At 40.6% G+C, this 15,129-nt stretch overlaps 1 pseudogene; it reads left to right on the top strand.

The window, feature by feature from the left end:
* Positions 1-464: 464 nt before the first annotated feature.
* Positions 465-7,934, top strand: LOC137277415 (uncharacterized; annotated as a pseudogene).
* Positions 7,935-15,129: the final 7,195 nt, after the last annotated feature.

Raw genomic sequence — 15,129 nt, forward strand, 5'->3', positions numbered from 1 at the left:
TGTAAATGGCTTATGTCCGTTGCGTAGTGATATGAATGATTTTAAGTGGTCAGTGCACTGCATGAAATAGACATAATTGCAATTAATACACCAGATGTTGGATTACAGCTACAGTATTAGGTAACTTCATACTTTCACAGAAGGCCTGAGTCCCTATATATACTGAGTCCAGTAGCAGACACTTCACTCTGCTACAAATAAAGACTCAAGGGACTCAGCAGCCTTCTCTCTGTTTTTAAGGTAAGATTGTATTACTGCACTAGTTAAAGTCTTGAAGTTATATTGTGTGTACTCCACTTATGTGTACTACCTTTTTCATAGCCTTAACCGTACTTGTATATAGTTCAGTAGACAACAAGGCAACGTAGATGCCAATAGTGTGTTTATATATGTAGATATTAGTCTGTTAGTTCAATTGTACATTGACTGTTGATATGCCAAGTGATAGACAGTCATTACACAGTATGAGTACGTGTACATTGTGGTAAATACCCGCGGGTAACCTCACGTAAATACCGGCTCATGCGAATATTGGCTATGATACGTCTATCATACGGTTAAGCATTTACGGTATTGGAATAATACAGTATGTAAAATACATGTATATGTAAATACATCAGTAACGCTAGAATGCCGTAAATGTAAGTGTCAGCAGTCCCTGTATGATATACATTAGCTAGAATAAGACATAATAAATCCCTGTCTAGTATAATACACAATTTACTTTGCAATTGCACAAACGTATTTGTTTAATAACCAGTAATGCGCCGTAACGCGCGATTCAGATATTTGAACTCTACCAACTCAGTCGTACAGCTTTCGACCAAGTAACAGTACCTCTTTTATGTCGCTAATTTTATATTTGATTGTTAAACGTCTACTGTATCTACCATGTATATTATTATTGTTTGAAATTTCTTTCTACATGTAATTACTGACTCTGCTACAAATAAAGACTCAAGGGACTCAGCAGCCTTCTCTCTGTTTTTAAGGTGATGGCCGAGTAGTCAGCTCTGCCAAGTTAATTCCCCCCAAATATCTTGTCGTCATTGTGACGTAGCCCAGGTCTGCATATACCACACAGACAACCAAGCTACGTCACATGTAAGGCATTCTATAGATTACCTACTTGGTATAGCATTGTCTACATTCCATTGTTTTTTTTCAGACAGAAGGACGTGGTGGAAACACGTCCACATCTTGGCATTTTTACTAGTATAGAAAATACTAGAGTAATAAATATTCTTGGTATCGGATGCTTCTGGACTGCAAGTGTCTGAACGACCTGTGTGACTTCGTGCTGTAGTCATTGCCACACTGAGGTGGTTCTAACTCACACAACATGGTCGCACATGCCTTATAGTACAATAGTACACTATCCTACACGGTGCCGACCTTGATTAGGGATTTACACCAGATCCCTCAGGCTGTGGGTTCGAATCTGTTGGTGGTCAAGATTCAGACTTTATGATCCATACCTCTGTGTACTGTCTCCACACACTAATGTGAGTATGGTTTTATGTCACGGTATTCCACCAATATCACGGCAAGGAACAGAAAGAGGCATCACACACTGTACCCTTTTGAAAATCGAAACCAGGTATTTGGCATGACGATAGAGCGCTTTAACCACTTGGATTATCGTTCCTCCCTTTCACCATGATGACAACTCCATGATGCAATTAGGACGCAATATTACCGACAACTTCCAATTTTAAATCATTACAATAAAATTTTTGAGATGGTCCCTGACGTTGTCTGATTCACAGACAAAGGCTCCAGCACTCATGTATCACTTCACGTGCTGTCGAAGGTAACCGGGTCGGACTTTTTACTACAGAAACAATAGACGTGTACACGTGATGTATGTATTGCACATGCGTACTGACAGTTCGTTTATAGTGTAATTCAGAAAAGGTGTTATTTATTCCCCTAAGAACTGTCTAATGATTGTGAATGAAACATAAAATCTTGATATTAAGCATTATTTTGGTGAGAATTGGTTACCTTGACTCAGATCAGAAACTACGTTTCTCTGAGTATGCAAACATTGAGAGTTTCTGTAATTTTATACCACCACTGAGATGTGCAGTTACTATTGAGAGAAAAAAACAAACATTTAGCCTGTTGATAAACATGCACAAACACTGTGTCGTTACAAGTACAGTAGACAGTTTGTTTGTTTGTTGTTGGCGTACGTCGAACTCAGCAATATTCCAGTCATGAGTGACTGTTTACGCGGCTACATACGACAGGTTATCCATGGTGAGCATGCAACTGTGTATTCGTGGTAAAAGAGGGCGCATTCAACAGGGCATCCACATGCCTACATGTGGCTTGGTATTCATGGAACACGTGTCTACATGTGGCAGGATATTCATTGTGCACATGCCTACATGTGGCTTGGTATTCATGGAACACGAGTCTACTTGTGGCAGGATATTCATTGTGCACATGCCTACATGTGGCTTGGTATTCATGGAACACGTGTCTACTTGTGGCAGGATATTCATGGTGCGTATGCCTACATGTGGCTTGGTATTCATGGCACACGTGTCTACATGTGGCTTGGTATTCATTATGCACATGCCTGCATGTGGCTTGGTATTCATGGAACACGTGTCTACTTGTGGCAGGATATTCATGGTGCGCATGCCTACATGTGGCTTGGTATTCATGGAACACGTGTCTACATGTGGCTTGGTATTCATTGTGCTCATGCCTACACGTGGCTTGGTATTCATGGAACACGTGTCTACATGTGGCTTGGTATTCATTGTGCTCATGCCTACATGTGGCTTGGTATTCATGGAACACGAGTCTACATGTGGCAGGATATTCATGGTGCACGTGGCTACACGTGGCTTGGTATTCATGGCACACGTGTCTACATGTGGCTTGGTATTCATGGTGCACGTGCCTACATGTGGCTTGGTATTCATGGAACACGTGTCTGCTTGTGGCTTGATATTCATGGTGCGCATGCCTACATGTGGCTTGGTATTCATGGCACACGTGTCTACATGTGACTTGGTATTCATTGTGCACATGCCTACATGTGGCTTGGTATTCATTGTGCACATGCCTACATGTGGCTTGGTATTCATGGAACACGTGTCTACTTGTGGCAGGATATTCATTGTGCACATGCCTACATGTGGCTTGGTATTCATGGAACACGTGTCTACTTGTGGCAGGATATTCATTGTGCACATGCCTACATGTGGCTTGGTATTCATGGAACACGTGTCTACAAGTCACAAGGTATTCATGTTGTTTTTCTTACCATTATTTACCAATACTTGATCAAATGGATGCACCATAGCCAACACTTGAAACTGTATGATGCAAGCAGATTCAGAATACTACAGCAGCTTGCAGAACTCACAGTCAGCGTCAGGTATCATCGGGACACTCCTAACAATCTGGCCGTGTACCGCTTGCCATCTCGAGAGGTCCGCAAAGGCTCTATTCCCAAACGAATACAACCCCATTCACGATAGGTGAGGTAACTGAACGTTTGCATAGAACCTGAATCCCTCTCACTGCCTACACTGCAACTGATCAGAAGTTCTATAAGGTCGACCGCCTGTACAGCACCTATATGCACCCACCTATCTGATACAGAATATAGCCATGAGTCTCGCTGTTGTAGTTTGCAGGAAGGATGATGACACAGCGAAGAAAGATGAGCAATAGGTGAGAATAAAACTGTCCGCAGCAGTTCTGATTCGACCCAGAATACAGCCTAACCTGATCATCGCTGCGTGCCACTGTTGGTAATCACACTCGCCACAAAACATATGTGAGAGGTTTTTCTAACATGCCTCGCCGAATTCCCTGGAAATGTTACAACCGTATTTATAGCTTGCTCTATAGGAGCAACTTCAGTGTAATCGCTAAATTTCCCCGTGTATCACAATTTTCAAGTACGTATTATTAGCATATTCGCTCGACCAACAGGTGCTATGAATTAAGTGTAAACAGGAGCTTCTATGCATGTATAAAATAAGATTAGAAGAGCTCAGCAAGCACTCGTTTAAAGGTGGCTGAAAAGCGACAGTGCGTGATTATAAAATTTAGCTGAAACTTTATGCTTTACACTTTAACGGTGTAGTACCAACCTTTCTAGATTAATTTGAATTCATAAATAATAAAGTTTCCAACCAATCGAATAAATAATTGCTATCTGTGCTTGGCTAATCATTGGCATTTGTGACGTGAATAATTATGCCGCTTCACGTTCTGGACTTTGAATACATGCACCTTGAGGAGACATGCGTAGTATGCACGAGGAAAGAGCAAAGAGACGTTTTAATTGTACAGCTAGACCACAATCCTGTTTTTGAACCAGGCCCTGTAGGGAATCAGAGTTCTCCTCGGGCTATTGTGATATCGGAGGCCATGAAAGAAGCCAGTGAATCATTGATTAATTTGTTCGTATCTAAAACCGTTTCGACATAAGAAATAGGAGACTCAGTGGCTTTAGATATGTTGATAAAGTTACCGTAGACAACAGAAGCATCCAGTCAGGCTGCTGAACTGGTGAGCACGCCAACTTATATTTTGCCGCACACGTCACAACTGGGTAGTCAAGCCTTGTATTATCTATCTGTGGCAACTCAAGCAGAACTTACCTTTAGCCACATGCCATGGCCGATCTTTGGTGTAAAGTTTCCCGCATACTTTTGAAGCCATATATGCTTTTGGAATATGGGTCATTGCCTTTATCAATGTTTGCTATCACTGATTTCACTAGTAGCCGATGTTATCATAACAAAGCTGGCTTGCGAATCGTGGTGGAGCAATCGCCACACGTTGAGCAGACGAGACCAATTATGTGTCCTCTGTTCACCGTGTGTGAGTTAATGTGCCCCGTAAGAGCCTATAAACAAATCACGGTATACAGACATCTAGACCACAGGTAGATGAGACTGATTAACTTTAAAACAGTCATATAGAGACATATATGTAATGAGCCATATTTACCGTTAGGCTGACCATCGTGGCAGGTGATCCAAAAGATGTATCCACAGAAGTCTCGGGGCACGTTATAGTTATTCCTTTGTTTTTGTTTGAATGGTTCTCACTGTGCTAGTGGCTTTTCAAGGTAAAAATCCCGCCTGTATGTGAACTAGCCTCTTGAGCGGTAGCTTATCCGACTGACTGACCTTACAAACTAAGTTGGCCGAGGTGCGCTATTTTTCTAGGCAGACAAGTAAACCGTTGAATGCAATCACTGAATCGAAACCGGAGCGTAGATCCCTTTCTTATATCCACGTCAACATTATTGTTGTGTCATTGTGAGATATACCATGAGGACAAAAGCAGCTCCACACAATCCGTTGAACTCCCACTCTGCGACGATTTAAATTTAAATATGTAATACATTGTGTTATGAATAGATGGAGGCAATCTACAAAGGCATCACACGTGTTGAGGAATTGAGGAAATTCACATTCGATGAGTAGATAGATATACATATATTAAAATTAACTCCCATCGTGTGATGATTTAAATTTAAATACATAACTTTCTGCACCCTTTCCTTTCAAAGTACAAAAAGATACGTTGGTCAATATACATCCAGATAAATATTCATATTTAGAGACAAATTATACATTACTTAGATCTTTAAGTTGACAGAATATGATTATTACAACTCTGAAAATGCATTCTTCTAACTGAGTTTGGGTCGCCAGACAGGATAACGAAAAGATGAAATGTTACATCAAATCTAGGAAATGCTTCAGTGAACAATAAAGTCGAAGGTAGGTAGTCAGTCCGTTTTAAGGACAAACATTCGGATAAGATTTATAACACTGATGTTTATAACAGAACAGTTTACTCTCAGTGTTAGTATTTATCTGTCGAGCTTATGACTGTCTCGCTGTATCATCTTTCCAGCTGATATTTAGACTATTACATGGTGTTCAAACAATCTCTCCTCTCTCTCTCTCTCTCTCTCTCTCTCTCTCTCTCTCTCTCTCTCTCTCTCCAGATAAAGACATACGTATTTGTGAGAGCGATAATGTATATACATTTAGATAAATATGCAAAGACAGACAGAAACACGGAGACACAGACACAGACACGGACACACACACACACACACACACACACAGAGACCAGTATCACGCCTGCCGTTTACTAGGAATTCGTATATACGTATTGTCTTTCCTTGTATTGTGAATTTTGGCAATTACTTTAGGTTCACAGCGCACTGTAATATTTCCTAAATGTGATGCAGAATTTCATCTTCTCAATTTTTCTGCCTCAGATGACAGTGTAAAGAATTCTGGCAATAATAGCATTCTGGCAACTTTAGATCTAAATAACATATGATTTGTATCTAGATATGAATATCTGTAAACAGACTGTTTATTGATAAGGGTATCGTTCCGCACTTTGAAAGGGAAGACTGTGGTGAGTTCCTTCAAGTGTCAATAAAGTGAGTATGGATACACACGTATCGTGCTGGACTGCCAATATTTCTCCGTACCAAACTGTATGTCATCTGCAAATATCTCCTGCAAACATGCTATCTGTCTGTGTGACTGTTATACCTGCAACTGTGAGCCGCGTTTGTGTGTGCTTACATGTACTCACGTGGCTGAACTGCAAGCGCTCATTTTTCACGCACGTGCACATTTTGACCTTCATTACACTGAAAGCACGTGCGGCTGGTAGCGACGTCAAGCGTTGTTTTTCCTGCAGGTGTACACAGGAAAATGATAATTGACAACTTCATGCAGCGCATGTATTAACCTGTCTGTCAACACAAGACTGCAGAACATATGTTACATCTGCCTCGATTGTTTGCCCGTTAAACATCACTTTGTTCGGAACTGAGTATGATTTATGGAATGTACAGCTCATGTGAGATTAGAACCGGCGTGCACTCCTGGACCTACGGTAATTATTCTAAACGTATTCGGTCACTTGGTTCGGATTTGGATTTGCTTTGTCACTGTAACCTGGTAGTTGTTCACGCTATCAACCACTGGTTTGGCTTGATAGAGTTCAACAAATGCCCAGTTTGTTACACGGGGCCACCATCCGTTAATATATTCTCGTCCCAAGTGTTTTAACACTTTAAAACATTTGTCAGAAACATGTTTTTCACTAGTAATACAAATCTGTGTGTAGTGTGTCTTCCTCATTTTGCCACACATGTGCGTGGAGTGTAATTCCTTATTTTGCCACACATGTGCGTAGTGTGTCATTCCTTATTTTGCCATACACGTGCGTAGTGTGTCATTCCTCAATCTGTCACACACGTGCGTAGTGAGTCATTCCAGATTTTGCCACACATGTACGTAGAGTTTCATTCCTCATTTTGCCACACATGTGCGTAGTGTGTCATTCCTCATTTTGCCACACATGTGCTCTGTGTGTCATTCCTTATTTTGCCACACATGTGCGTAGCGTGTCATTCCACACATTGCCACACACCTGCTTAGTATGTCATTCCTGATGTCATTCGTGACTTTGACCCACTTTACCGTCCGTATTGATTCAGTGGATGGAGATGAGTATAAAGGTGTATTTTGGGCGTATACGTCAGTCTGTAAGGTAAGCTCCAGTCTTAAACTACCTGCGCCATAAAGTCAATGATGTAACTTCTTTACCACTTGAAGAAATACTTCATAAGCTACCGTTGCCAAGACAGGCTGGGGTAACTGCACGGAGAGCTATCACCTCATGCTCAAGTGTGATCTAAGAAAAGACTTGAAAATGGAGACCCATGAGTATTTGTTGAAATAGATTTTATTCATGATTTGAAGAAAATGTTTTTATGTCTTTCTTTTCAAAACGTTGTTGAGAATAAAGTAACCTTTAAACTGACTCAACTGAACCCACGCAGTGGACTAAATGCGTCATTTTCCTTTTTCAGACCATTTGCAATGTCGGCACAAGCCCTGAGAGTTTAAATGCGCTAGACTGCATGAAGGATTGGATGCTTAATGCTGTATACCTTAAATCATGCCATACTGTCACAACTGCAGAACCGGACTGCCCAGAAAGACTCTGGCCCAACTAACCCAACTCTCCACTACACAACGTGATTACACGTGACATGTGCGTACTTGATAGACGACAGCTGAGATCGGCTGATCGAGACCCTCCCTCCTTTGGCTTGAGATTCATGATTTTATTACATATGCCCGGGTCTAACGACAAAACTGATAAATCTCACGCCAAACTCGGTCTGACTACCTACAATCACACAAACAGGTCTGAATTTGCAATAATGCTTTGGCTTGTAGAACCAGCTTCTGGATCCGGGTGGGGCCTGCTGGACGGTCCGTTTAGTTTGGCGGGAGCTATAGGACTGGGACAGCGCTATTCCATGTACGAGGAAGGGTCAGTTAACTGTCGGGACAACATATATACTAACACTCTTTGTGGAACTGTTGGTTTGCGGGTTGTCTGAGACGCGATAGAAAGAGGTGTACGTCAACGTCAAAACCGCCGACCACGTTGGATGAGCTCCACAAAGCGCTGCAAGAAGAGTGCGACAGCCCTCCGCATTAAAGCCTGTTTATTAAATGAATGTTTGAAGAAGTATTATGCACTACATATAAAAAAACATCAGATTTTAATATGCTCATCTTGTTCTTCAAGATCGCCGGCAAGCACAACATCTACTTGATAACTCAATACCGGTTGTAATATGCCCCCATGAATATGTAGGTATGATTTGGTCAGGTTGCCCTAACCCATTTGAAGCAAGGTTTCCGGTTGAAAGGATTTGAAATAAAATACACGTTTGTTTCCAGTGTTTATTTAAGAGGTCTATAAGTCATTGTGCAAATATGACCTTACTTGCATTTGTGTTGGCGATGTTTTGTGACATTTAAAAAATATGTCCCTCAGGCACAATTGATGATTGGTTATTCTAACATGCATGTAAACAACAGTATGAATGATTCGTGAACATACGAAGACATCCTTCAATTTTTGACTAGAGCTCAGTAGTATTATTCAACTCTTCAGTGGTACAAATGCAGAACAACACTAGGGAACTCCACTGTCAAAATCTGTTACAAAAAATATTTGCACCTGATTGTACATTGTGTTGACAAAGGAATAAATTGAGTCCCATTACCTGTCAGTTCAGTGGTATGTTAATGACATACTGAAGAATTTGCCGTCATACACCTTCACTTTTGAAGGTATTTATTAATGGCTGTTATAAATCATATCCAAAACATAACGGTCAAAGGAAGTCTCAGTGGGGGATTCCGGAAATATTTCCATCCGGCGGCACCGTCGATCAGGTAAACAGTATTGATTCAGTCCGCCCGCAATGTCCAGTACAGACAGGAGCGATGTTCTGGTCAATAACGATAATGTGAATTATCGTTCAGGGGACAATCAGTTGTTCTGACGCTAATTGTACCGTACTTAACATAGTAGTCGCGCTCGTTCGTAAGGGGCGTATTCAATGTGGATCATAGATTTATAACATACGCTCATCTAGGGTTTCGACCAGTCACACTGGATTAACAATCGGCTCATTGTCATCACTGTGACCACCACATCGTGCACTGTGACCACCACATCGTGCACTGTGACCACCAATCTCACTGACATCATCCGTGACCCGATACTACATTTAGCATACACAACAGTTAGGATATAGCGGATTTGTTCCACCCGGGTATACCCATTGTAATTTATTTCTCTGGTGGATCTATTTCACCCCGGCATATATAGCAATGGCATACTCTATTCAACCCCGGTATATAGAGCAATGGTATACCCTGTTTCTATACCAGATCTATTCAACCCCGGTATATATAGCAATGCTATACTTTGTTTCTATGGTAGATCTATTTAACCACGGTATATATAGCAATGGCATACTCTGTTTCTATGGTAGATCTATTCCACTCTGGTATATATATAGCAATGGTATACTCTGTTTCTATGGTAGATCTATTTAACCACGGTATATATAGCAATGGTATACTCTGTTTCTATACCAGTTTCTGTGACAGATCTATTCCACCCCGGTATATGTAGCAGTGGCATACTCTTTTTCTACGACAGATCTATTCCACCCCGGTATGTATAGCAATAGCATACTCTGTTTCTATGGTAGATCTATTTTATCCCGGTATATATAGCAATGGCATACTCTGTTTCTATGGTAGATCTATTTTATCCCGGTATATATAGCAATGGCATACTCTGTTTCTGTGGTAGATCTATTTTATCCCGGTATATATAACAATGGTATACTCTGTTTCTGTGGCACATCTGTTCCACCCCGGTATATGTAGCAGTGGCATACTCTTTTTCTACGACAGATCTATTCCACTCCGGTATATATAGCAATGGCATACTCTGTTTCTGTGGCAGATCTATTTTATCCCGGTATATATAACAATGGTATACTCTGTTTCTGTGGCACATCTATTCCACCCCGGTATATATAGCAGTGGCATACTCTGTTTCTGTGGCACATCTATTCCACCCCGGTATATATAACAATGGTGTACTCTGTTTCTGTGGCACATCTATTCCACCCCGGTATATGTAGCAGTGGCATACTCTTTTTCTACGACAGATCTATTCCACTCCGGTATATATAGCAATGGCATACTCTGTTTCTGTGGCAGATCTATTTTATCCCGGTATATATAACAATGGTATACTCTGTTTCTGTGGCACATCTATTCCACCCCGGTATATGTAGCAGTGGCATACTCTTTTTCTACGACAGATCTATTCCACCCCGGTATATATAACAATGGCACACTCTGTTTCTATGGTAGATCTATTCCACTCCGGTATATATAGCAGTGGCATACTCTGTTTCTGTGGCAGATCTATTTTATCCCGGTATATATAACAATGGTATACTCTGTTTCTGTGGTAGATCTATTTTATCCCGGTATATATAACAATGGTATACTCTGTTTCTGTGGCACATCTATTCCACCCCGGTATATATAGCAGTGGCATACTCTGTTTCTGTGGCACATCTATTCCACCCCGGTATATATAGCAGTGGCATACTCTGTTTCTGTGGCACATCTATTCCACCCCGGTATATATAACAATGGTATACTCTGTTTCTGTGGCACATCTATTCCACTCCGGTATATATAGCAATGGCATACTCTGTTTCTGTGGTAGATCTATTTTATCCCGGTATATATAACAATGGTATACTCTGTTTCTGTGGCACATCTATTCCACCCCGGTATATATAGCAGGGGCATACTCTGTTTCTAAGGCAGATCTATTCCACTCCGGTATATATAGCAATGCTATACTCTGCTTCTATACCAGATCTATTTCTTATCGGTATACTATGTTTCTATGGTAGATCTATTCCACCCCGGTATATATAGCAATAGCATAATCTGTTTCTATGGTAGATCTATTTTATCCCGGTATATATAGCAATGACATACTCTGTTTCTATGGTAGATCTATTCCACTCCGGTATACATAGCAATGGTATACCCTGTTTTTATACCAGATCTATTCCACTCCGGTATATATAGCAATAGCATAATCTGTTTGTATGGCAGATCTACTTCACACCGGTATATACAGCAATGCTATACTCTGTTTCTATACCAGATCTATTTCATCCCGGTATACTTTGTTTCTATGGTAGATCTATTTAACCACGGTATATATAGCAATGGCATACTCTGTTTCCATGGTAGATCTATTCCACTCCGGTATATATAGCAATGGTATACCCTGTTTCTATTCCAGATCTCTTCCACCCCGGTATATCTAGCAATGCTAAACTCTGTTTCTATGGTAGATCTATTTAACCACGGTATATATAGCAATGGTATACTCTGTTTCTGTGGCACATCTATTCCACCCCGGTATATGTAGCAGTGGCATACTCTTTTTCTACGGCAGATCTATTCCACCCCGGTATATATAGCAATGGCATACTCTGTTTCTGTGGCAGATCTATTTTATCCCGGTATATATAGCAACGGTATACTCTGTTTCTGTGGTAGATCTATTTTATCCCGGTATATATAGCAACGGTATACTCTGTTTCTGTGGCAGATCTATTTTATCCCGGTATATATAGCAACGGTATACTCTGTTTCTGTGGGAGATCTATTTTATCCCGGTATATATAGCAACGGTATACTCTGTTTCTGTGGTAGATCTATTTTATCCCGGTATATATAGCAACAGTATACTCTGTTTCTGTGGTAGATCTATTTTATCCCGGTATATATAGCAACGGTATACTCTGTTTCTGTGGCAGATCTATTTTATCCCGGTATATATAGCAACGGTATACTCTGTTTCTGTGGCAGATCTATTTTATCCCGGTATATGTAGCAGTGGCATACTCTTTTTCTACGGCAGATCTATTCCACCCCGGTATATATAGCAATGGCATACTCTGTTTCTGTGGCAGATCTATTTTATCCCGGTATATATAGCAACGGTATACTACATTTGTATACACAATATATACCCGGTTCTACAGTGTACCCATTCTATCCCAGTATACCAGGTTACGGCAGTGGCAAAATATCTAAGAAATGTGGCTCCAATATATGAAGCTTTACAGTTAAAAAAATCTCACACAGTCCCATTCAAGTCACGAATGTATTGTAAGGAAAGCACTATCTGTATGGGTTAACATGGGGACTTGCGCAACTGTGTGGCCCGGAATCTGTGATTGTATGAGTCGCGTGTCACACCTTTGGAAGTTTTCTAGAGTTACATATACGATCTACTGCACTGTTGAAACTTGCGTGGGAGGATGTGTTGGGGCTGTTGTGACGCCATGCGAAATAAGGTCAATCTTTTGTTGAAATAATGATAATTCCTTTTTTGTTGCTCCGGGACATTTACTTTCAACTCGAATGTGTGTGATTGCAGCAATACGTAAATCTGAAACGTAGACTATGCAATACATTTATGGGATGTTCAAACTTGGTAGGTTGGAACAAAGATCTTTAACGTGGTTCGATCTGTTTAATGCAGTCTCTATCGCTTGTGGTTTTCCATCCATGTAGATCTCATTGTATCCATGTAGAACTTATACATTTCGTCATGGAAAATGACAATTACGAGTCTTTTAAAAAGGCCAATATACAGAGGTAGATGTACCCAGGCGAACAATTTGGCCATGTCTTTCTTAATAAATCCAATGATATCACTTAAGGAATTGAATTCTCTATCTATTTTGACACTGGTGGGACAAACAAGATTCAGGAAAAATCATGGCAAACATACGAAATGTCATGCATGCATTCGGAGTTTTCCGACTCCCAATTGTTTCGATGCCTAATGTTTGGTACTTCTCAAAGTGTTGATTGACACTGGGAAAATACTCGGTTTGCTGCCAATACCACAACCCTACTTTACACCCTGGATAATGCAGAAGGTTGCAGTGTTGAGACGCCTTCCCCTCTTGATGGATTAGGAGTGCTTGGACAAGCTTCATGACTATACGTTGTGGGATAAGGGCCCTGGGTTGAGACTTTTAGAAGCCTAACTACAGATCACCCGTATCCTCCATTTCTTTAGGTTGATCTGTGATGCCTATGATGAAGTACATATTTATTGTGCGCTAAATCCAAACCTAAAACACACTCTATATCATTACCAGTGTCAGTAGATCCAGCTTAAGGAATATACAACCCAAGCTGTCTAGATAGTTATCCGTTATAATTGTAAAATTACCATATTTTTGATGGACTACCATTGCTTGTTTCGCTGCCCGGATGGCGCTCCAGAGACGAACAAACCTACTCTCAGCATCTGGTGTCTGTCTTTGGAACTAACCAAGTTAAAATTCAGCTGGCAATTTAAGCCACAACACCGATGTGTTCATGTTATCAACCACTAATATGTCAAATCAATAAAGTCAAGGTACCGACATACAGATGGCTTAACACGGCTTTCAGCACCCATTTACCGTCATAACTAAATGTTGATTTTTTACTAATCCATATTCTCTGTTTATATAAATGAAAAATGAATTCAACTATGTTAAGTTGTCCCTCAATGTATTCTTTCTTGAAAGGAGCACTGAGGCCTAGTGGTCGGGAGTGATGAAAATGTTTCACTTGAGTTCAAATCCAGTGTTTGTCAGCACCATATTCGTACACACTGATACGGACCATACGATACTGTAACACATAACACGTTTGTCACAAATGGTCCGACCGTATGTACTTGGTTAAATACATCCAATCTTAAAAACTAGATACTAATTGACCATGTTTTCGTGTTTTCATTAGTATCCTCCTGAAATACCTTTATCATTACTAAAGCTGAGACTAAGATTGTTTATTGTGTCTTGAATGCATACTTACGCTCTTCCGTGCAAAATAAACTGCGTCCACGTTTGCTGCTTTTGGATGCAACTTTCGGTGCAGCTTTTCGGTGCAACTTGGTTCGATCTCTGCTGCGTATTGGGAACAAGTACGTAATGTTTGTAACTTGTACGTCACTATCAAAACGCTGTGTAAACACTTCTTTTGTATCTCAAAAATAATCTTAAACACCAGGTAAGTACACTTTCTTTTTTACGTCAATATACACGGGCCTAATTTCGAGTATTTCGGTTACGTGGTGGTAACTCTAGACCCGAGAACAACCACGGAGTCCTGTGCATGTTGTCTGCAATTCAGGCAACACCTGACATATCAGCCGTGATCTCTAAACCTCTCTTTAGAGGCCTGACTTGTAAAGTCACCCAGGCGTGTAATCTTCCTTATAAGGAATGCCCACCACACGTTTTTTTTATGCAGTGCAGCTAACTGCCAAAGGAATGTGAAACTTGAACTATTTCGCGTGATACATATGACGCAATTAAAACCTGCCTGGGTCGTGTTTCCTCGGTCGCGGACAAAGGACATATTTCAGCAGTTTCGCTTTCTCGACAGTGATGTTGTGGCAGAGAAACTAATGATTTGCTTTCGGATTTCTCAAGTCATATTTGCGAAAATGTCAATGAATGCTATTGTCTGTTCACTGACAACTGTTTGTTTGTGTGTGCATATTATATGTAATGTGTCTCTCCTAATGACCAAGATTTGATGTTATTGGTCCTGTATGTAATATTTGTGCGGTAGCTAGCAAGTGGTTAAAGCGTCCGGGTTCGAATCC

Source organism: Haliotis asinina, chromosome 3 (genome assembly GCF_037392515.1).
Source record: "Haliotis asinina isolate JCU_RB_2024 chromosome 3, JCU_Hal_asi_v2, whole genome shotgun sequence".
Classification (NCBI taxonomy): domain Eukaryota; kingdom Metazoa; phylum Mollusca; class Gastropoda; order Lepetellida; family Haliotidae; genus Haliotis; species Haliotis asinina.